Below are 22735 nucleotides of genomic sequence, written 5' to 3'. Positions count from 1 at the left end.
TTTAAAAAAAAATCCCTGCACCAGTTTCCTTCTTTAGAGAGAGGCCTGTTTTGCAGTTATTTCAATCCACTCTTTGCTTGCTCAACTTTAAGGTTTTCAGAAAGACAATTCTTTAAATACTTGTGTTTTTTGTGTTTTTTTTATTGAACAATATGGAATAAAGTTTGTAATAGCTAGGGAAGCTTTCATTGATTGCCACTGGTACTCTGAAAAAAACTGACTAAAGGAAACATCCAACCCTTGAAAAATATTGACTACTGGTGCAAAGGATATAATAAACAAATGGCAGAATTTACCAGTTGAGTCATGTTTTACAGGATGCCCCATGTCATTTTTATTATGGTTAGATTATTTAGATTGAAAGCTCTTACTCATATAGAATGATTTCTGATCTTAGACTGTCTGTATTCCAAGCCTTGTACAGCACCAAGCATCCTGTAGCATATATCTTGTAGTAGCTGAACTCATGTTGATACTACCATGATGTGTGCATAGAACTTTACAATAGATTCGGTGTTCAAGACAAACAGAATGCCTATTCTTCACACCTTATAAACTAAAGGTACAAATGAGTTCCATACACTTAATATAATTTTATATTAACAAAGACCACATAGGACCCCACAGAGATGCGTGTTACTGTCAATAGGAAATATATACTCATAATACAAATTATCCCACAAATATACCTGTGTGTATTGGTTTTAAAGAGACTCGCAGCAAGAGCAGATCTGGAAAATTCCAGATGACCACGATATTATTCAAATGAATCTTTTTGTTGGAAAAATATGACTTTTTAAAAACATGAAAGTTTCACAAAATATTCCGCTTTTCAAAACATTCTGTCATTTTTAGCTTTGTTTCGATAGTTTTTTTTATTGTGTTGCTGCAAAGAAACAAAAGTGAAGGGGAGGTTCCGGTAGGAAGGGGTCACATCTTCTCTCCTCTTTTCTCATCTTTGCCTTCCTCCCATTTTCTTCCCCTTTTATCAAAGGAAAAATAGTGGGGAGAAAGAAAACAAAGTGAATGCTTTTAAAGCAAACATTTTCAATATAAAATTCCATGAAAATTTTCTAAGCTACGTTTTTTAAATAATAAAAAAAATCCTTTAAACTCCCAGGATTTTGCAGGGTTTTTTCTTTTAGATCAGTTCTACCTAAAACATTGAAGAAATGCCAAGTCAGGTGAGAACTCTGTGCTCCCAACGATGGGCAACATGAAAAGGATAGAGACACACTTTTTTTCTGACTTGTAATGGGCACTTTGCTATTTATAAGCCTGTAAAGGAAACCAAGAAGTGAAGCCTCTTGCAAAATCAGCCAAAGCTACAGGATAGACTGGAGGAGTGAGCATAAGTTTAAGAGTCAGGAGGACCTGAGTTGCCATCCTGGCTTGCTTCTGATTTACTACGTAGCATGCTGCATTGGGCAACTCATTCCATTTTCTCCTAACTTCCGCTCTGTAAAAAAGTAGATAAAACCTATTTCGTAGCAATGTTGTGAAGATTAATGAAAGTGAAGTTCACTAATTATTATTACTGGTTCTGTGACCCAGCTGCAAGAATCGCTCCCAACATTTGGCCTATTTCAGCCCTTAGTTCCACTCTGGTTTCCTTTGGAGATGTGCATGTACATGTGAGGGTAAAATTTGCCTCAGTAATAGAGAGACCGCAGCCCTGCAGCTCCCCGTGGCAATCAGTCATGGAACTGAAGCTATCCTTGCTTGCCTCAGTTCCCCTCAGTCCAGGGATGGAACCTATATCCAGCAATCTGTAGATCCAGGCTTCTAGCTGGGCAACTTGTGTGTCTCCCCTTTCAGGGCTGAAAGGAGACTGGCCACACTTAGGCTGTGTCTAGATTGGCATGATTTTCCGGAAATGCTTGTAATGGAAAAGTTTTCCGTTAAAAGCATTTTCGGAACAGAGCGTTTAGATTGGCAAGGACGCTCTTCCACAAAAGCACTTTTTGCGGAAAAGCGTCCATGCCAATCTAGACGTGCTTTTCCGCAAATAAGCCCCGATCGCCATTTTCGCGATCGGAGCTTTTTTGCGGAAAACAAATCTGAGCTGTCTACACTGGCCCTTTTGCGCAAAAGCTTTGCGCAAAAGGGACTTTTGCCTGAACGGGAGCAGAATGGTATTTCCGCAAGAAACACTGATTTCTTACAGTAGGAAGTCAGTGCTTTTGCGGAAATTCAAGCAGCCAGTGTAGACAGCTGGCAAGTTTTTCTGGAAAAGTGGCTGATTTTCCGGAAAAACTGGCCAGTCTAGACACAGCCTTAGAGTTTTACCTGCCCCCTTAGTGCTCCTTCACTCAGTAGTCCGAGAAGTTCTCAGCAGACTCTGGCCAATCAAAATGAGGTGGTAGGGAGACTCAAGCCCAGACTCACCTCTGATTCTTAGCCCAGTGATCGTGAGAGATGCAGTCAGTCAGGGACATGTTTTTACTGCTTCCCTGGCCAGCTTCCTACTTAGCACCCCTCGCCTGGCAATCCTCTCTGATCCCTTCTGGCAGAGAACTGGTTCCTTTCAGCAGCTTCCTCCACTCTGACCCTGAGGAACCCCTTTGCTGTCTGTCTCTGTCTCTCCAGCAGCCGCCCTGTCCTGGCTGGACTGCAGCCTTTTATCCCTGCTGTTGTTAGCCTGCTTATAGCCTGCAGCTGGAGTGATGGCTGCTCCCCTCTTCAGAGTCCATTCCCTTGCAGATCCACCCCACCCGCACCCCCTCCCCCCTTCACAGTCCCTTTCTCAGGAGCTGTGGCAGTCTCCGAGCGTGCAGATTGCAGTGCTGTGGAGCACTGCAGAGTGTGTGTGTGCTGAGAGAAGACGCGGTAGGAGCATAACGGTCCCACATTCCAAAGAGCAGCTCAGGCTGTAACAGCTGGGTCCAAGCTATGCTAAAGTGGGGATGTTTTGGTTGCACTGTGGTGCAACACTTAAACCCACTGGGAGCGCTCAAAGAGTCCATACTCTTGTGTTAAAATTGCACCTACTTGCTGCATTTTTCAGACCTTTTGCCTCCAGCAATCCCTGATGCACTTTCCGTTAGGCAAATTACCAGCAAGCAGCCAACCATATCAGTGAAGACATCCAGCAGCCTTGGGCATTTGCTTACTTTGGCCATTTTCACAGGCTTTCATGGAGCCTGATGTAAAGACAAAGCAGTTCAAAATTTTCCAGAGATCAGTGTAAAGATCCATGATCTCCCCTCTGGGTTGCAACCAATGGACAGGACCTCAGGCAATACAATTTCTCTCTTGACAGTCACTGAAAACTTTCCCTTACCCACACCAATGATCTTACGCAAGCTCGTGGCTGGTTATTTCAAAATAATAACTTCTCTTTTCCACAAGGAATAATGCTTCTTTTGAAATAGGTACTGTGTTTCAAAATAGCAGTAGGGTGGACATTCCATTGCTGCTATTTTGAAGTAACTACTCTCCAGAACCATTCAAAGTAATTAGTGCCCAGTGCTTCCTGTGGCTCTAAGTCGACGTATTGCATCCACATTACCGGAGCCTGCCTCGGACTAATTTAAAGGCTTTCCTGTAGTGTGGACACACTATTTTGAAATCGTTATTTGGGAGTTATTATTTTGAAATAATTTCCTAGTGTAGACATGCTTAGAAGGTGCTACCGAACCACTCAATGTTTTATTAAGTTTGGGTATGTCTACACTGCCACCCTAGTTTGAACTAGGGTGGCTAATGTAGGCATTCGAAGTTACAAATGAAGCCCGAGATTTACATATCCCGGGCTTCATTTGCATCTTGCCAGGCGCCACCATTTTTAAATCCCCGTTAGTGCGGACTCCGTGCCCACGGCTACACGCGGCACGGAGTAGGTAGTTCGAATTAGGCTCTCTAATTCGAACTACTGTTACACCTCGTTAGAGAGCCTAATTTGAACTACCTACTCCGTGCAGCGTGTAGCTGCGGGCACGGAGTCCGCACTAACGGGGATTTAAAAATAGCGGCACCCGGCAAGATGCAAATGAAGCCCGGGATATTTAAATCCCGGGCTTCATTTGCAACTTCGAATGCCTACATTAGCCCCCTAGTTCGAACTAGGGTGGCAGTGTAGACATACCCTTACAGACTAACATAGCTACCCCTCCAAGAGCAATGAAACTATTTGCAAAGCCAGCTTTATGTTGGAAAGTTTTCCTCTCCCCAGGATCAATGGGCCCAATTTTTTTTTCTGCCTCGGTCCCTTTACACTGCTCCCGTCTGGCAACATAAAGACAGCAGACAGAAACAGCATCCTGACTGCATACAGACCCTGGTCTCAGCAGGCTTAGTTGTCTCTCAGGTAAAACCACTACTGGCTGGTTTACACAAGCATTCACCCGGGAGGTGTGGCACCAGCACTACTGCAACACAGGGAAAATAGAAGAAAAGAGCAAATGTAACGCTGACAGGCAAAATTGAACCTGGGACCTCTGAAGTTTAGTGCATGAGCCTCTACCGCCTGAACTAAAAGCATTCTTTCTGTAAGTGAGCTCAGTGCCACTAGCTGGGACAGTACACCCCAGCCAGAAGATGTGGGGGTTACACAAAGGTTAACTTGTTTTGCTTGTAAGCTCTTTGAGACAGGAGTGTCATTCACAGTTTGTCCAGCCCCTAGCAGCATGGTGCCCCAGGGGCGGCTTGGCCTTTAGGCACCACTGAAATATAAATGATCAACAATGCAGACAGAACCAAAGAGAACCAAAACGGTACAGCAGTTACCTAACTAGTGAACCTTAGCAGCAACAACAACAAACACAGCACAAGTCGAAATTTTCAAAGACAACTTGGGAGGAAACCGCAAGAAATGGCAGTTGAGCCTTATTAGTGCTATAAATTACAGAGCTGGTTTCAGTTCCTGCCGTTCCTCTGTAGCTGCGCGACGCTGACTCTCTCACAGCCAGCGACTGGGGTCTGCAAAGCCTGTGGGCACAAAACAAAGCAGGCAGTCGGCAACACAAATTGTCAATGTAAATCTTACTTTAATTTTAAATCCAAGGTGTGGTTTGGTGACTGCTCTTGAAGTCATTTCAGCTCCCGGTGGGCCTGCAATTAACCACAACATTTGGGTACAGATATGAACTCCCCCAAAACTGAAGAGGTCTTAGTTTAGGCTGAGCTCTAATTTTAACAGTGCCTGGGGCATGTAGGAAGAGAGGATCGGTTTTTTCTCTGATCATATTAGAAGCTTCCTGTAGTCAGGGCATCATCAGTCACTAATGTGAGCCTTTGATTGCCCTTCTCCCCACCCCCACATAGCAAATACATATTTAAGAGACTATAAAGATTCTCACAGTGTACAGGTTGAACTTCTCTATTCCGGCACCTTTGGGACCTGACTGATGCCGAATCAGAGAATTTGCCTAGCCACGGGAGGTCAATATTGTCTAGCAGCATTGCCAACACTTCCACTGCTTGCTGGGCTCTTAGAAGACATTTAGGGGTAAATTAGAGCAAAAAAAACCCACAGAAAACTGAGAGCCAGGACTGGTGGCTGTAAACAAACTTTATGGGACCATGGGAACCTGGGCCAGACCCATGATACGTGATCATTTAGCTAACTAAAACCATGCCAGACCACAGGTGTTACTGGACCACAGAGGGCCAGACTTGAGAGATTCAGCCTGTAGCTTCAAGCTCACCATGAGCACTGCTCATTCCTTTGCTGACAGAAGCTATGAACCTTGGTGGTCATAAGTATTATTTATTATTTAGGACCCTGTGATCAACACTCCAAAAGATACAAGACAGGGATCATCCTTGCCCTTAATAGTCTACAATTGAAAGGCCAAATACCCCCCATTGGTCACAGTTCTTACTATGAGAGGGTATGTCTACACTACCCCGCTAGTTCGAACTAGGAGGGTAATGTATGCATACCGCACTTGCTAATGAAGCCCGGGATTTGAATTTCCCGGGCTTCATTAGCATAAGTGGGGAGCCGCCATTTTTAAATCCCCACTGCTTCAAACCCAGTGCAGCGCGGCTACACGGGGCTCGAACTAGGTAGTTCGGACTAGGGTGCCTATTCCGAACTACCGGTACACCTCATTTCACGAGGAGTAACGGTAGTTCGGAATAGGAACCTAGTCCGAACTACCTAGTTCGAGCCCCGTGTAGCCGCGCTGCACGGGGTTCGAAGCAGCGGGGATTTAAAAGTGGCGGCTCCCCGCTTATGCTAATGAAGCCCGGGAAATTCAAATCCCGGGCTTCATTAGCAAGTGCAGTATGCATACATTACCCTCCTAGTTCGAACTAGCGGGGTAGTGTAGACATACCCAGGAGTAGTTCTGTGGGCTTTTATGGAACTAAGATCACTGTAACCTTCATTCCCAAGGGAAATAGTCAATATTATGTCTGTACAGCACCTCGGACAATGGTATCCTGACATTTGATTAGTAACCTTACTGCATTATATTGATCTCACAATGTTAGTGAGCACTACAACTAGAGGTGAAAGTAAGCCAGTGCATCCGGGTGTGGCACACTAGTAAAACAAAAGCCGGCTAGGGGTGGGGCTCTGGATGCTGCTGATATAGCAACAAAAATGGCTTGTGTGTCGCTACATGCTTGGCAGTGTGGCCACAGCACACCCAGGCTCCAGCCCCAGTGCTTGTGGCCAGGCAGCATGGTCCCCTCTGCCCTGGACAGCCACTGCTATCCGACATCTGGGCAACTCTGTCACCAGCATCTCAGCCAGCCCTGGGGATCCGGTACCCAGGCAGTGCGGTGGTCACACTCCCGGCCTGAATCAGCCTCCCTGCCAGCCAGTGTTCCCGCTAAGCCATGTGGCAGCACAACTTCACAGTGATTAATCAGCCCTGCCCGGTCAGTCAGCTCCATTCACACACACTTGAGCCTCCAATTGGGTGAGGCTGATTAATCACCTGTGAAGCTGTGCTGCTGCATAGCTTAGAGGGAACACTGCCCATACCCCTACCCTGAGCCCCTCACAACCACCTGTCCTGACTCCTGCACCCTCCACTCCCTCTGCTCTCAGCCCTCCACATCTCTCAACCCCCTACTCTGACTCCTGCACTCCCCACATTCTCCACCTCCTGCCCCGAGCCCTCCACATCCCCCATCTCCTTGCCACATACACATTCCAACCCCCTTCCCTAAGCCCACCCCCTCTCCATCCCAAACTTACATTTCTTACAGGTACTCTCCTATTGCAATCCCCCAACCTCCTGTCCTGAGCGTCACCTCCAAGAATGGATTGCAATACAACAGTCTAATACTTGTAAGAAATGTGTTACTTTCACCCTGACTACAACTGATAGGAGGTATAGAGACACAAGGATAACAGGATGCTCTGAGACACCCAAGAATGATTTATTTGAAGTTTTGTGGCTTATGTTTTTGCTTTTAATTACTAACTCACTCACTCACTCTTGCAGTCAATGCAGAAAAAGTGAGCCTTATTACAAATAATAATTTAAACAACTTTAATTCCTATGTCTAGGCATCTTATTTAAAGCAACAATACAGCAGTTTTCAAACTTTAGCAACCTGAGGACCCTCTCATTTTGATTTAAAAATGGTCATGCACTCCCAAGCTGGCTGCTAATTTTCCCTGAGAGTGCTCAATGCCCCGCCCCCATTCAACCCCGTCCCCTAGACCCTAACCCCACCCACACTCCAGCCTTTCCCTTAGGCCCCACCCTCACCCCACTTCCACTCCATCCCTGCCCCTCCTCTTTTCCACCTTTTTCCATGCATGATCTGTCCTTGCTCCTCCCCTTCCCATTCAGCATCTCCTGCATACCATGGAACGGCTGTTCTGCAGTATGCAGGAGGTACTGGGGAGAAGGGAGAAGGATTTGAGCAGTGGGATCAGCAGCCACAGATATAACTCAAGGAGCTCCTGGGATGGGTAGCCCTGTGAGAGACTTTTGTCTTTTCCCCTTCCTTGATTGTTGACAAAGAGCCAGAGTGGGCTCTGCTGTTTGTTTGTCAAGAGAACTGGCTTCTGCCAGTATCCCACCATGCCTGTCCTGATGGCTGTGCTCAGTGTTTTGTGATCTCTGCTGCCCTGCAGGCAGGTGCCCCTCCCCTTTCAAAACTCTGACATCTGAGTGAGCTGCTCCATTTGGAGAACAAACAAAGAGCAAATCATTGGAATGCTCCTCCTGTTTTGTCCTGCTAGGAACACATTGACAGGCAGACTGCTGCTACAGGGAGAGGTTTAGAGATACTGCTGTGCTGCTTTGACATTCCTCAACAGGGAGAGCTCACAGAGCAGCTCTGCTTTCCCCCAACACTGCACTATGGGATGCTCTGCCACATTGCTTTGTTCTTATCTGTGGACAGGGTGCTAGCAAGGTGGCCATAGAATGTTGACAATGGGAGGCAGCAAAACTTGTTTGATCAGTTTTCACTTCTGGCGACTTTTGTATGTTGACAGCACTTTTGTCGCCAAACCTTCCCTGTGTAGACAGAGCCCACAGTTTATTCAGCAACCAGCAAATAGCTCTTGGAAAGAGATTTTATGCGGAGCTGCTGGAGACAGTTTGGTTTGTGGGTCTGTGAGAGCCCTGGAAGAGGAAGAGGTACAAAGTGACCCAGAGAGGAAGCAAAGGCAACAGCCTGAACTGATGCTCTGAGACTGATCCAATGGTGGTCAATTTAGTGGGTCGAGTGAAGACCTTTCAAATCAACCTCAAATCATTCTCCAGTCAACCCTCTTATTCTACTCTGGATGAGAAGAGTAAGGGAAGTTGACGGGACAGTTTCTCCCCTCAACCACCCACAGTGTAGACTCCACAGTAACTCGAATTAAGGAACATTATCAACTCCAGCTACATTAGTCACAGGGCGGGAGTGCATAGCTGACTTTCTGTTGTAGTGTAGATTTAGCCTGAGAAACAAGCAGTTGCTTGAGCACTCATCTAAGATATACTGATATGAGATTTCTGCAAGCTTTCTGCGTCGTGTGTTCCTATTGCTGGTCAAGATGACAGCACATAAGAACATTGCTAATGTTCTTTCTGTGAAGAAACTCTTTACACCCAGCATTACCCCAGCTCTGTGTCAGTGACTTCTCAGCCAAACAAAGACATCTCACAAAGTCCCATATTCCAGACTATTGCTTGGTCAAAGGGGCAGCACTATCTTTCTCCCCTCCCAATTTCAGGGCCACCAGTCTAGTTCCAAGCAGAAAACAAAATAGCCTAAGGTCATTATGCCAGCTCTCAGCTGCCTCTCACAGATGTTCCACCAATGGGAGATCAGCAAGGCACAGGTACCCTGGCCTGATCCCTGTTTCTGTAACAAGATCCTGTACACCAGAAGCCAAGAGAAGGGGAGGGGAGTGTCATAGGAGCCAATAAAGCAACCCCATAATGCAAGAGAATTCGTCTATTCGTCTATGAAAAGGGAATTCTCCACTATCAATGAAGACAGGTGTGTGTTAGGTCACTTGTTGCCACAAGAATGACAAAAAGTCACTTTGAAGGACCGAAGAATCTAGCTCCTAGTCTCCTGCACAAACATGCCAACTTGAAGCTGTTGCTGATGTGGGTTTGATATGTCACCTACTAATATAATGTGCAATCTTCTGCCAATAGTTGTACTGACTCTCTGAGACTGAGCCAGTCATATAAAAATGTAGGAGATGTGGAAACAACAAGGCTTTCAGCCTTCTTAGACACAAGTGTTGCCAAGAACAAATTAACACAGAGTGTCTAGTAGCCCTGGCTCAAGCAGATCTTTGATTTGCAATCCTCATGCTGCTCCCATTCTTTCTGCGCAGCAAGATGATCAGTAGAATAAAAACCATTCAAGTCATCTGGGATTTTTAAAACTAGATCTATAAAGAATCTGCTGTAGTTCTCTTGAAACTTTCTGGCCTTTTGCCTTTATTTATAATGTAGCGAGCTGAAGCTAAGACATAGGGGCTACATCTAGACTGGCATGATTTTCCGCAAATGCTTTTAATGGAAAAGTTTTTCCTTTAAAAGCATTTGCGGAAAAGAGCATCTAGATTGGCACGGACGCTTTTCCGCAAAAGCACTTTTTGCGGAAAAGCGTCCGTGCCAATCTAGATGCGGTTTTGCGCAAGAAAGCCCCGATCGCCATTTTCGCCATTGGGGCTTTTTTGCGCAAAACAGTTTTTAGCTGTCTACACTGGCCCTCTTGCACAAAAACATTTCCAGTAAAGGGCTTTTGCCCGAATGGGAACGTCAAAGCATTTGCGCAAGAAGCACTGATTTCGGACAGTAGACCATCAGTGCTTTTGCGGAAATTCAAGCGGCCAGTGTAGACAGCTGGCAAGTTTTTCCGCAAAAGCAGATGATTTTGCGGAAAAACTTGCCAGTCTAGACACAGCTGGGGAGTTCTTGATCAATTAGACCCAGGACTCATAGGCTACATCTATACTGCGGGATTTTTGCAGAAGAGGAAATGCAAATAGAGTGCTCATTTGCATATCTCGTGCTCACATTTGCATATCTTCTTCAAATCCTTTTTGCAGAAAAGGTTTCTGAGATAAAAAGCCCTGTGTAGACGGGACCATTTGTCAGGAAAAACCCCTTTTGCGCAAGAGCCTGTAAACCTCATTTTTTGAGGACTAAGGGATCTTACACAAAAGGTTTTTTTTTCCAACAAATGGCCCCATCTACACAGGGCCTTTTATTGCAAAAACCTCTTCCACAAAAAGGCTCGGAAGAAGATATGCAAATGAGAGCACGGGATATGCAAATAAGTGCTCCATTTGGATTTCCTCTTCCGCAAAAAACCCACAGTGTAAACATAGCCATAGTTAGATGTATGATTGACTCAATAAAAAATATTCCACATGACCTTGGGCAAGTCACTTGATTGCTCTGTGCCGCCCTTTCCCCATCAGCTGTCCGAGGGATGTAAAATCAGTTGTTAATAATTTTTGTCATTCTGCCACATTCAGACAAATCCCATAAGTAAATGACTGATGCCCATGAAGATGAATACATCCTGCCTCCCCTTGTACTGCTCATCTCCCTCTATCATTGCCCTTCATGTCCAAATCCATCTGTCATGGGAAGTTCCCTTCAGAGCTCTCCTCTGCCCTGCTGGCTCAGATTCCCCCTTCAGCTTCATCCCCAGAGCCTAAGTCCTGTTCCTGGTGTCCTGGCTTTCTCCATTCACTGCATTCCTCTCTATACTATCGGAATCCAGATTTGGTATAGGACAGTTGCTAGGATCCCCTCTTTGGTGGAAAAAAAAGTGGAATCTTCACAGCCCTCATTATTCTGCGTTACTAAGAAAATAATATTGACCCAGATGTGACTGGGTAAAAGGCTGGGGCAAGCAAGTGCTATACAAGCAAAACTACCAGACAGCGCATTAAGAAAAACACCAGCCTGGCCTACACTTTTCTGCAGTTTTGAACCAAAAAAATCACACCCGCAACTGTGCAGGCCAAAGCCCTAATATAGATTCAGTTTTGCCTATGTAGTTTATTTTGTTCAACAAACTGGTATCAGCTATGCTTGCAATAAGGGTGTGTCTAAACTACATGGCTCCGTCGATGGAGCCATGTAAATTAGGCTGATCGACAGAGGGAAATGAAGCCGCGATTTAAATAATCGCGGCTTCATTTAAATTTAAATGGCTGCCGCGCTCTGCCGACCAGCTGATGATCAGCTGTTTGTCAGCAGATCGGGGCATTCTGGACGCGCCGCTGTTGACAAGGAAGCCTTTGTCGACCAGCACAGGTATGCCTCGTGAAACGAGGTTTACCTGCACCGGTCAACAAAGGCTCCATCGACAGATCCATGTCGTTTAGACACACCCTAACACTCTTTTGTCACTATAAACTGCATTTCCAGTAGGAAGGTTTGCTACTATAGCTATATCTAGCAAACTCTTCCTTGGGTAGAGTAGGCCAACACCAACAATAGCCTATGCTGGTAGAAATATACCCCAGAAGTAGGATTCTTTCACATGAAAACTGTCATGCAGTTCATCTATGGACAATATCACAGAACTATGTCTACTTTATATTTGAGAGAATCTGTCTGTCTGTTCAAGAACTCCTCCTAAACAGTAAGGCTGTGTATACACTGCACCCCTTTTCTGGAAAAGGGATGCAGATTAGACACTTCGGAATTGCAAATCCGTGGGGGATTTAAATATCCCCCGCGGCATTTGCATTTACATGGCTGCCGCTTTTTTCCGGCTTGGAGATAAGCCGGAGAAAAGCGCCAGTCTAGACGCGATTTTCCAGAAAATAAGCCCTTTTCCGGAGGATTTCTTATTGCAAATTAATTTAAATATCCCGGGCTTCATTTGCATGTTCCCGGGGGCCGCCATTTTTAAATGCCCCGTAGTTCGAACTACAAGGAGGTTTAACGGTAGTTCGAATTAGGAGCTTTAATTCGAACTACCTACTCTGTGCCACATGTAGCCGCAGGCAGGTAGTTCAAACTACGGGGCATTTAAAAATGGCGGTACCCAGGAACATGCAAATGAAGCCCGGGATATTTAAATTCCGGGCTTCATTTGCAAGTTCGAATGCCTACATTAGCCACCCTAGTTCGAACTAGGGTGACAGTGTAGACATACCCTCCTTCTCTCCCAGTTCATACAGGAACATTGCTGGCTGTTCCACTGCATCAGGGAGTCAAAGGAAAGTGCAAAGTTTGCTGCATTCCTCGCTCCGCAAGTGCAGGGAGGCAGATGAACCTGGACGTGCTCCAGCCAGGGGACATGCACCCGTCCCCGAGCTGTGCCTGGTGGAGCTGCAGCAGTCATGGACAGGAACTTCTCACGTGGCCCCAAGCTGCTTCGCGAAGAGAGGTCTGAGGTAGTCCTTTCTCCCCAGGGCAGCCTGCATATTGAACCTCTCATCCCTATCCCTATCCCAGAGCAATGATTCAAATGAAGTATTTATATTTTAATTTTAGTTTCCAAAAACAAAAATTAATTGAGTTAAGGATCCAAGCAATGCCAGGTAAATCTTCTAGTCACATATAAACATTAACAGGAGTGTTGTGAGCAAGACATGAGAAGTCATTCTTCCAAGAATTGGGCTTGTTTAGTTTGGAAAAGAGAAGACTGAGAGGAGACATGATAGCAGTTTTCAGGTATCTAAAAGAGTGTCATAAGGAGGAGGGAGAAAATTTGTTCTCCTTAACTGCTGATGATAGGACAAGAAGCAATGGGCTTAAACTGCAGCAAGGGAGGTTTAGGTTGGACATTAGGAAAAAAATCCTAACTGTCAGGCTGGTTAAACACTGGAATAAGTTGCCTAGGGAGGTTGTGGAATCTCCATCTCTGGAGACATTTAAGAGAAGGTTAGATAGACATCTATCAGGGATGGTCTAGAATGATAGTACAGGGTCCTGCTGTGAGGGCAGGGGACTGGACTCGATGACCTCTCGAGGTCCCTTCCCGTTCTAGTGTTCTATGATTCTATCCTTCTATAAATACCCACCTAACTGAGGCTTGATATAGGATATAATATAAATGAAGGTGCAAATCGGGGAAAAAGAAAGCAATCTAATGCAGAGTGGATGCCTTCCACCTGCCTTAATCAGAAGTGACTGACTCTACAGATGACTATGAACAGGAGTCAGCCATTACTGCATATCCATCTGCTTCAGAGAGCTGAAGCCAGCTCCTTTCTCCCTGCTGGATCTCTTGCAGTGCTTACTGAGCATGTTGCATGATCAACTCCCATGAGTCAGTGTGATAAAGACACACAATCTGGATAAAGAAGAAGACAACAGAAGGAATTTCTCAGGGACCAAGTCTCAGGAACCATATCAGCCATAGAAAACAAACAGAACAGAGTCCTGGAGGAATGACAACTTGGCAGGAGGATCCTCCCCTAGTTTTCCTTAGTTTCTTCTGCAGAGAGGCAGGACCTCCACTGAAGAGCAGAGCTTCCCTCAGAACATCTAGGGAGCCACCGGAGACCATTACTTTCCAAAGACAAGTCTTGCATCTGTTCTCTTCAGCTCCAATTCAGCCATAACTTTCCTCTGCTGCTGCTTTTGGATATTCCCTTCAGTGGAGGATTTTCCCGGCTGCAGTAACTTTTCAACAGATTTACCCACTGCCTAATTTGTGCCAGAGCTTGTCAGGGCTACGGCCCAGCATCTCTTGGGTTGACAGTTCAGAACCTGGCAACCTGGACTTGCTGCATCATTTATGAAAATAACACAACACTGCTTGAGTCCTGGCACATCTGTCATCACTGCTGGCTAGGGGAGGCAACACGCTTCCCTCTGCACTGCGCTCACATTCTTTCTGCTCCTGCTGTACTCATGGATCCTCAGATTGATGGAGGGTCCTCTCAGAGTCCCACAACAGGAAAATATGAAACAGCAGAGGCTCCAGACCCACCCACAGATCTGGAGGGACCTTTCCTGGTGGTTTGAACACACAAACTTCATCACGCTGGCGTATAGCCTACGGGCCCTCTGAGAAAAATAAATTGAAAGTCTCATGCAGATTACAGCATGGGGCTAGATGAAACCCTACCCACTGAGAAGACCTATCTGTACTTTATAGAAACTAAAGATCCTTTGTTTCTTCTTGAGAAATCAGGGAGCTTGCTGCAGTGCGGATTGGTCAAAGTTCCTCCTCTCCTTCCCCACCCCTCATCATTCTCTCGCACCAGTTGTCGCTCTAGCTGCTGTCGTTAATGGTTACCTCAATCCTGTAAGTCACATTTTTAATGCACGTTTGGGACTGAAGGTGCTTCATAAATACAAAATATTATTTTATTGAGTTTATTGTTATGCTTCAGAAATTGTATTATTCTGGGGGAATACAAATCTGAAATGTCGACACCCTGAGAATTTCGACACCCGGAGGCCTTGTCTTTGCTCAACACATTTTGCAAATATTTCCCAGGTGCTATCAGAAGTTCTGTTTGCCCCCAATCCAGAGAGCCCAAGCAGAGACCCGTTGCTGCTGGTATTTTGTTAAGCCCCATGTCATCTAACCTTGCTCAGAGTGGTTCTAATCTAAACAAAGCTTAAAATACAAGTGACAACCAGCCACCCCATTCTCAGTAAACCCCTCAGTATTTGCTACTGCTGGTGGAGCTAACTGATGTTAGCAACAGTGAAAAACCTTGGCCAAAATGTCTATTCTGTAGACAGGGCAAGAGTGTCTTTTTAAGCACAGAGCTGTTTAATTATTGACAAAGGAATAAGCCCCCCAAACATCCTGCATTTCAATTGCTGAAGAAAAAACACTGTATCCAAATTAATAGTGCCTCAAAGCAATTTTTTAAAGTCACTGAACCCGAAGGAAATAAATACTCGGCCTAAGACGTGGTACCAGGAGTTTAATATTCTTTCTGCATATTCCTAACAAATCAATGCATGTTTTAAAAATGCCAGTGCACATCTGGGTGATTGTCCACGTGGCTACATTTTTTTTTTTTTTTAGTCTGCAAACTGAGCACATTCTGTTTATCATTCTGCTGAGTAACATTCCTGGGACCTAGTACAAAACAAACATCAGGTGCTGAAGTGCTGACATGCTAATGGAACGCCCAGGCTTCCAAATGAAGGCTCAGGGTTCCGCTGCACCACACAATCTGCAGGGGGTGCCGCAGAGAAGGTCTCAGACATGCTGCAATAATGCTCCTTATTCTGTGTACTGAAATATAGGTCCCATGTGGGGCAGTTTCTCTGGGAGTGCATAATAAGGGCCAACGTTTATAAACAAGTATGCCTCAAGTTAGGGTCCTAAAGCCCTGTTTAGGCACCTAAAAAAATTCTTTTCAGAGCCCCTGCTGCAACTGCAACTGTTGATTTCATGAGATACCCAGGGACTGTCCTGTCTCTGTGCATTCCCCTCGGCACACATGGGGCTTGATCCAAAGCCTACTACAGAGTTTTTCATTTGATTGCATTTGGATTTGGATCAGGCCCATTTTGTCAAAGAGGTTGGAGAGGGGAAAGGAGGAGGTGCGGCACATCAACCCTCAGCACTCTGAGTAGAGCAAGCTCCATCCTGGGGCAGAGTGATGCCCTCTGGGATCCCTGCTGTCCCAAAAGGAACTCTGGGAGGGATTGGGCTTCCTCAACAAGAGCAAGAGCAGCTCCACTCTGCCCCCTTATTCAGGGCTCTGACTATGGCACAGTTTAGCCCAAAGGATGCACAGTGAAGCACTCAGAAGTGAGGAAATGATAAAGGTAAAGTTGCATGCATAATCTTAACTCTGGCGCTTTTGTGTATAGATTTTACCACAGATTTTATTTACGCAATCACATATTATTGCATAAGAACATGTGAACGGCCATATTGGGTGAGACCAAAGGTCCATCTAGCCCAGTATCCAGTCTGCCAACAGAGGGAATGAACAGAATAGGGAATCATCAAGTAATCCATCCCCCGTCGCTCATTCTCACCTTCTGACAAACAGATGCTAGGAATGCCATTCCTACCCATCCTGGCTAATAGCCACTGACAGATCTATCCTACATTAATCTATCTAGTTATTTTTCATCCCCATTAAAGTCCTGGTCTTCACAACATCTTCTGGCAAGGAGTTCCACAGGTTGGCTGTGCATTGTGTGAAGAAAAACTTCCTTTTGTTTTAAACCTGCTACCTATTAATTTCATTTGGTGACCCCTGGTTCTTGCGTTATGGGAGCAAGTAAATAATTTTTCCTTATCTACTTTTTCCACACCAGTCATGATTTCAGAGACCTCTATCCTATCCCTCCTTGGTCTCCTTTTTCTAAGCTGAAAAGTCCCAGTTTTGTTAAGCTCTCCTCATATGGCACTCGGTCCATATCCCTAATCATTTTTGTTGCCCTTTTCTGAAATTTTTCCAGTGCCAAGATGTATCTACAAATAATACCCTATAATATCATACACATTTCAGGCTGGACGTGATGTATTTTACAAGGACCCCAGGTGCTGAATTGCTTGTGTAGCCCACACACCTTCTGGATGTGGTGTACTGCCCATCTAGTGGCACTCAGACCATTTACAGAGAGAATAATGAGTGTGCTCTACAGCCTTAGCTAACAGGCAACTGGGTTTTAGCTCATGCAGTAGAGACTCACACACTAAGCTCCAGAAATTTCAGGTTTGGTTCCGCTTGTAGATGACCTGGGTCTGTCAGCATTACACTTGCATTGGTACTGAGAGCACCACGATCCGTCAGAGTTGCTCTGCTACTTTAGTGCCTTTTAAAATATGGACTGAGGAATCCGCACTGCCACTGCCAACTCTGAGAATAAATAGAGGGTAAGTCTCTAAGGCTGCCAATCTGGCACCATTCAGGAGAAATAAATTCACTCAAAGCTTTTCTGCAAACAGTCAAAGTTGTTTGTAGCTATGCTGAAGGAATTAGCTTTTTAGATATGTCTGGAATTATTGAGTAGAGGCTCTCCTCCCAGACCTGCCTGAAATGCTCAGTTCCCAAGCAGCATTTGTGAATTTCCTGTTAGCTAGATAGACTGGCAGGGAAAAACCAGTAGGATTTATTTTTAAAAGGATGAGATTTCCCATGTGATTTAGGAGCATGCATCCCACTGACTTTCATTTAGACTTTGGATTCTGAGTCACTTAGGGTGTGTCTAAACTACACCCCTCTGCTAGCAGAGGGATGTAGATTAGGCACATTGCTATTGCAAATGAAGTGGGAATTTAAATATCCCATGCTTCATTTGAATAGAAATGGCCGCCGCTTTTTGTCAACGTGTCAGTTTACCAGCAAAAAGCGGCAATCTAGATGGGGATCAGTCGACAAGGAAAGCCTTTTCCCACCGATCCTGTAAACCTCATTGCACAAGGCGTAAGGGATTGGTCGGAAAAGGCTTTCCTTGTCAACCGATCCCTGTCTAGACGGCTGCTTTTTGCCGGCAAAGTGCCGTGTTGGCAAAAAGCAGCAACCATTTCTATTCAAATGAAGCACGGGATATTTAAATCCCCACTTCATTTGCAATAGCGATGTGCCTAATCTACATCCCTCTGTCGGCAGAGGGGTGTAGTTTAGACACACCCTTAGGGTATCTCTAGTGTGACACACTGTACTGCAGAATGACACCCTGTAACCCTCATATTCATCATTCACACATGGCTGTGATATTTCATACAAAGTATGCCATGTAGGGTACCATGGAAAAGGCCATAATCTGCTGAAACCCGTGGTTCTGTCCAAACATGGATATCATTAGTGTGTATGAGACTGTGCTATATGGTTGTAACTTACATTTGCTGTGAGTTTGCTAGAGGCATGCAAAGGATCCCGGGCTGGGCAAGTGTTGGCCACCACTCACTAATCAACTATGTAACTCAGCTATGCAAGCTCCTCACAATGGGAGCTGATCATTCACTGTGACTCAGCAAAGCCCATCCAGACATGTCTGGGCTAGTGTCTGCCAAGGGTATAAAATAATGAACAGGTGTAGTTGACCTCTGCCATTCTCCTTCCCCATCTATGCCAGAAGCAACTAAGATGCCAAAAAGAAGAAGATCATCTGAAGAGACTGGTCCAGACTTCAGGAGGGGAGTCTGTACATTAAAGACTGTAACATCCTGTGTGATAAGAATATTGCTTGATTCAAATCCTGTTTAGCTTCTAGAATTTAGATTGTGTGCTTCTTTTTATTTTCATTGGTAACCATCTCTGTCTTTTTACATCTACTGCTTATGATGACTTGCTTAAAATCTATCTTTCTGTAGTTAATAAGCATGTTCTCAGTGAATAAGAGCTGGCACATGTCCTCTCCACATTGAGGGAGGGGCAGACTAAGTAATAAACTTACACTAGTCAGGCTTCTGATCAGGGCAAGATAGAACAGTTCTGAGGTCTTGGGCTGGGGATCTGGGGAAACCTGGCTGGACCTTCTCTGTTGCTGGTACACAAGTGGCTGGAAGAAGCATTCATGTAACTCAATTGGATGAATCCTTGCCTGTGGATGTCTGTGTGAGTGTTGGACCTGGAGAGGTTTGCAGCTTGTCACAACATCACAGTGTAAGAGGAAGCCCAGATGGGTAAGCCAGAGAACTCAGGGGTACCCTAGTTCTAGGTTATACCTCAGGGATTCTGTCACAGATGCCTGTGGCTGGCCTGCATCTAGCTGCCGTGTAGACATACTCTTATGGGCCCAGATCACCAAAGGTACTTAGGCACAGAGCTCCCATTGATGTCATTAGGATTTAGGTGCCTAAATACTTCTGAGGCTCTAGGCCTCACCATGTATTAGTATCTGGGGCGAAGCAATGGGAGAGAAAAATTACGTTGTGGTTGCAAGCCTGTGGTACTGGAAGGATGCTGTGTTTCCAATGGGACAAAACAGGAAGGAAGAGCCTAGGGCTGTGGAGGTAAGATAAGGAATTTAGTTCTCTTCAGGCTGAGCACGAGTTGGCAGCACAGCATGCAGAGGGAGATGGCACAGAGGCTGTCAGGGAGCAAGGAGACTGAATGTCAGTAGAGAAGTAGATCTTTACATCGTCAGTATAAATATGGCAACTGAAGCAGCATGGTCAGATAAAGCTGTCCCAGGACAAAGTGTCATGGGAAGAGAGGAAAGGGAGAAGGATGGTGTTCTGGGGGAAGCTGACAGCAGGAAAGAGTAGAAATGGCCCCAAAGGGGACCAGAGAGGAATAGTCAGAGAGAGAGGAGAAAAACTAGGAAAGGTCAGTCTCTGAAACACAGAGGAAAGAGACTTTAGACAGAAGGACAGATCAGTCATGCCAAAGGCAAGTGACAGACTGGGAAGGATGGGAATGGAAAAGTGGCTTTGAGGTGTACCAGCGTATGCACTCAGTCACTCTGGCTGTTCCCTTTACCCCACCCTGATATATCCGATTAGTAAACTCCTCCATGCGGGGCACTTGTTTTCCGTCTAATGTATAGTGTCAAACAAACTTATGCCACTTTATGAATAACATACACACACACACACACACACAGGCACACCACACATAGGTGTATATCTGTGCAGAGACACATGTAATAAACACAAAGCTAAGTGAAACATCCAAAATATCACCAACCCCAAAAGTTAAAAAAATCATGTCAGATCCCCCAGAATTCACGAGATTGACCTACAAAATAAAGAGTTTGTTTTTTTTATGAATAAATCATGTAGGTTTTTCTGTCCTGTTTCTGGTTTTTTACTTCCCCAGACCATCCCAAAAATGTGTGTGACAGGTACAGGGTGAAAAGTCAACCATAAACACACACAATATGTACAGTAAAATTCCAGTTGTCCAGCATCCAGTGGTCCGGCACTCCTGCTAGTCCGGCACCACCTGGAACCCGGAAGTGCTCCGGGCAGCCGGACAATTGGAGCTGCTCTGCCCTGGGCTTCCCTGAGTCAGCCGCTGGTCAGTTTCAGGAGCAGCTGACTTGGGGACGCCCGGGGCAGAGCAGCTGGGGCGCTGTCGGGTTGGTCCCATAGCGCCGCCCCTCGGCACTGTGGGACCAGTCTGGCAGCACCCCAGCTGCTCTGCCCCAGACTTCCCCAAGTCAGCCGCTGCTGAAACTGACCAGTGGCTGACTCCGAGTCAGCCGCTGGTCAGTTTCAGCAGCGGCTAACTTGGGGAAGTCTGGGGCAGAGCAGCTGGGGTGCTGCTGGGTTGGCCCCGCAGTGCTGTCCTCCCACCCCACCCCACCCCAGACTCCTCATAGCCCCCCCTTCTGATAGTCAGGTTTATCTGATAATCCAGCACCCCCTGGGTCCTAAAGCTGCCGGATTATCAGAAGTTTACTGTATGTACAAATATGTAGGCTACAACTCCCCTGTGCACTTGCGCCTCAGTTCCTCCCCAGCCCTCCCTCTGCTCTAGAGCACTCTATAGAGCTCTCCCCTGCATGCCTTCTCTGTGCTCTCCCTCTGACTCCATAGTTCCCTGCATCCCAATTTCTACTAGCATGCTCCAGGTGCCCCCAACTCCCTAGGCCCCCACCTATTTGTTAAGAATTATACTCACTCTAGAGTTCATTCTAAATACACTCCTAAATTCTAATGCAGTTCTTACAAGGGTGCCATTTAGGGGGGCTAAGAGAGCCTGTAGCCTCCCCTTCCCTCCAAAGTTTGAACCCGCCTGGATTTCATACTTGAGATCTGCTTAAAGCTAAGTGATGCCCTAGCTCCAGAGGCAGCTCTTAACTGCAACAGAGCTTGTGCTGCTCCCAGCTTTGCCTTTGGGGCAGGGAGTTTGTGTATAAACAGAGGGAGGCAAGGTGATTAAGATAACAAAAGGCTTGTCATTCAAGTAATTGAAGGATCCTTAAATAATCATGAAAACATTGCCTGGTACTCAACTTAAAAGATAGGGGGGAAAGAGTAAGAATAAATAGTGGTGAGCTCCAGGGTCTGCATTTGGACCACTATAGTTCAACTTACTCATAAATTATCTTGAAAAAGGGTTAAACAGTGAAGTAGCAAAATTTCAGATGATACAAAATTACTCAAAATAGTTAAGTCCAAAGCTGACTGCAAAGAGTTACAAAGGAATCTCATAAAACTGGGTGACGGGGCTACACAAAGGAAGTAGAATTCAGTGTTGATAAGTGCAAAGTAATGCACATGGGAAAATATAATCCCAATTATACATTGATGGGGTTTTAAATAGCTGTTACCAGCGAAGAAAGAGATCTTAGTATCATTGTGAATACCCTTGTAAACATCTGTTCAGTGTGCAGTGGCAATCTAACAAAATACTGAGAATCATTAGGAAAGGAATAGATAATAACACAGAAAATATCGTATTGCCTCTATATAAGGTAATGCATCTTGAATTCTGCATGCAGATCTGGTCATTCCATCTAAAAAAAGATACACTGGATTTGGAAAAGGTACAGAAAAAGCAACCAAAATGATTTGGGATAAGGAAATGACTAAAAGGTGGAGGGATATGTTAGAGATCTAGAAAATCATGAAAAATAGAATAAGGAAATGTTATTTATTCCTTCACTAACACAACACAAGAAGCTGACCCAATGAAATGTATAGGTAGCAGATAGCTCCACTCAGAGTACAAGGGTTTAAGAACAAGAAGATATAAAACAAACAAAATAAATTGTTTCTTCACGGTCAATCTATGGAACTTTAGGCCAGGAGGTGGTAGAAAGGCCCAAACTCTAACAGGGTTCCAATAAGAACAAAATAAGTTTAAGGAGGACAGGTCTATCAATGGCTACTAGCCAGAATGGACAGGGTTGGTGTCTCTATCTTCTGTTTGCCAAAAGCTGGGAATGGGCAACAGGGGAGGGATGATTTGATGAATGTCTCTTCTGTTCAAGCCTTATGAAGCACCTGGCATTGGCCACTGTTGGAAGACAGGCTATCAGGATATTGGACTAGATGAACCATTAGTCTGACCCAGTCTGGCCATTCTGATGTTCTTATATAGAGCCCAAGGCTTTGTCTACACTGCAGGGTTTTTGCGCAAGAAGCTTTTTGCGGAACAGATCTTCTGCAAAAACTTCTTGCGCCAAAACGCACCCACACCTCAAAAGCACATCGCAAAAGCGATGTGCGTTTGCACAAGAGAGTGTCCACACACTGCATGGGCGCTCTTGCACAAGAAAGCTCTGATGCCCATTCACAGAATGGCCATTAGAGCACCTGGGCTTTTTCTGATAAGCTCTTTTTGTACAAGAAATCCCTGTGGAGCGTCCACACATGCCTTTTTGTGCAAGAGCTGTAGCTCAAAAAGGAGTTATTCCTCGTGGGGAGAGGAATAACTACTGGCAAAAGCCCTCTCTCCTGTTGATTTACTGTAATTTTTTTTGTGCAAAAACGTGCTTGAGGTATG

The 22735-nt window shown here is 45.3% G+C and overlaps 1 long non-coding RNA gene across 1 annotated transcript; it reads right to left on the bottom strand.

The window, feature by feature from the left end:
- Positions 1–626: 626 nt before the first annotated feature.
- Positions 627–18231, bottom strand: LOC112547562 (uncharacterized). The gene is made up of 3 exons (XR_003091331.2): positions 18176–18231; positions 4729–4929; positions 627–982 (listed from the first exon to the last, which is right to left on the bottom strand). It is a non-coding gene; the product is annotated as an uncharacterized LOC112547562 (long non-coding RNA).
- Positions 18232–22735: the final 4504 nt, after the last annotated feature.

Source organism: Pelodiscus sinensis, chromosome 1 (assembly GCF_049634645.1).
Source record: "Pelodiscus sinensis isolate JC-2024 chromosome 1, ASM4963464v1, whole genome shotgun sequence".
Classification (NCBI taxonomy): Eukaryota; Metazoa; Chordata; order Testudines; family Trionychidae; genus Pelodiscus; species Pelodiscus sinensis.
Note: the sequence above shows the minus strand (reverse complement) of the source record. Positions and strands in the feature narration are given on the sequence as shown.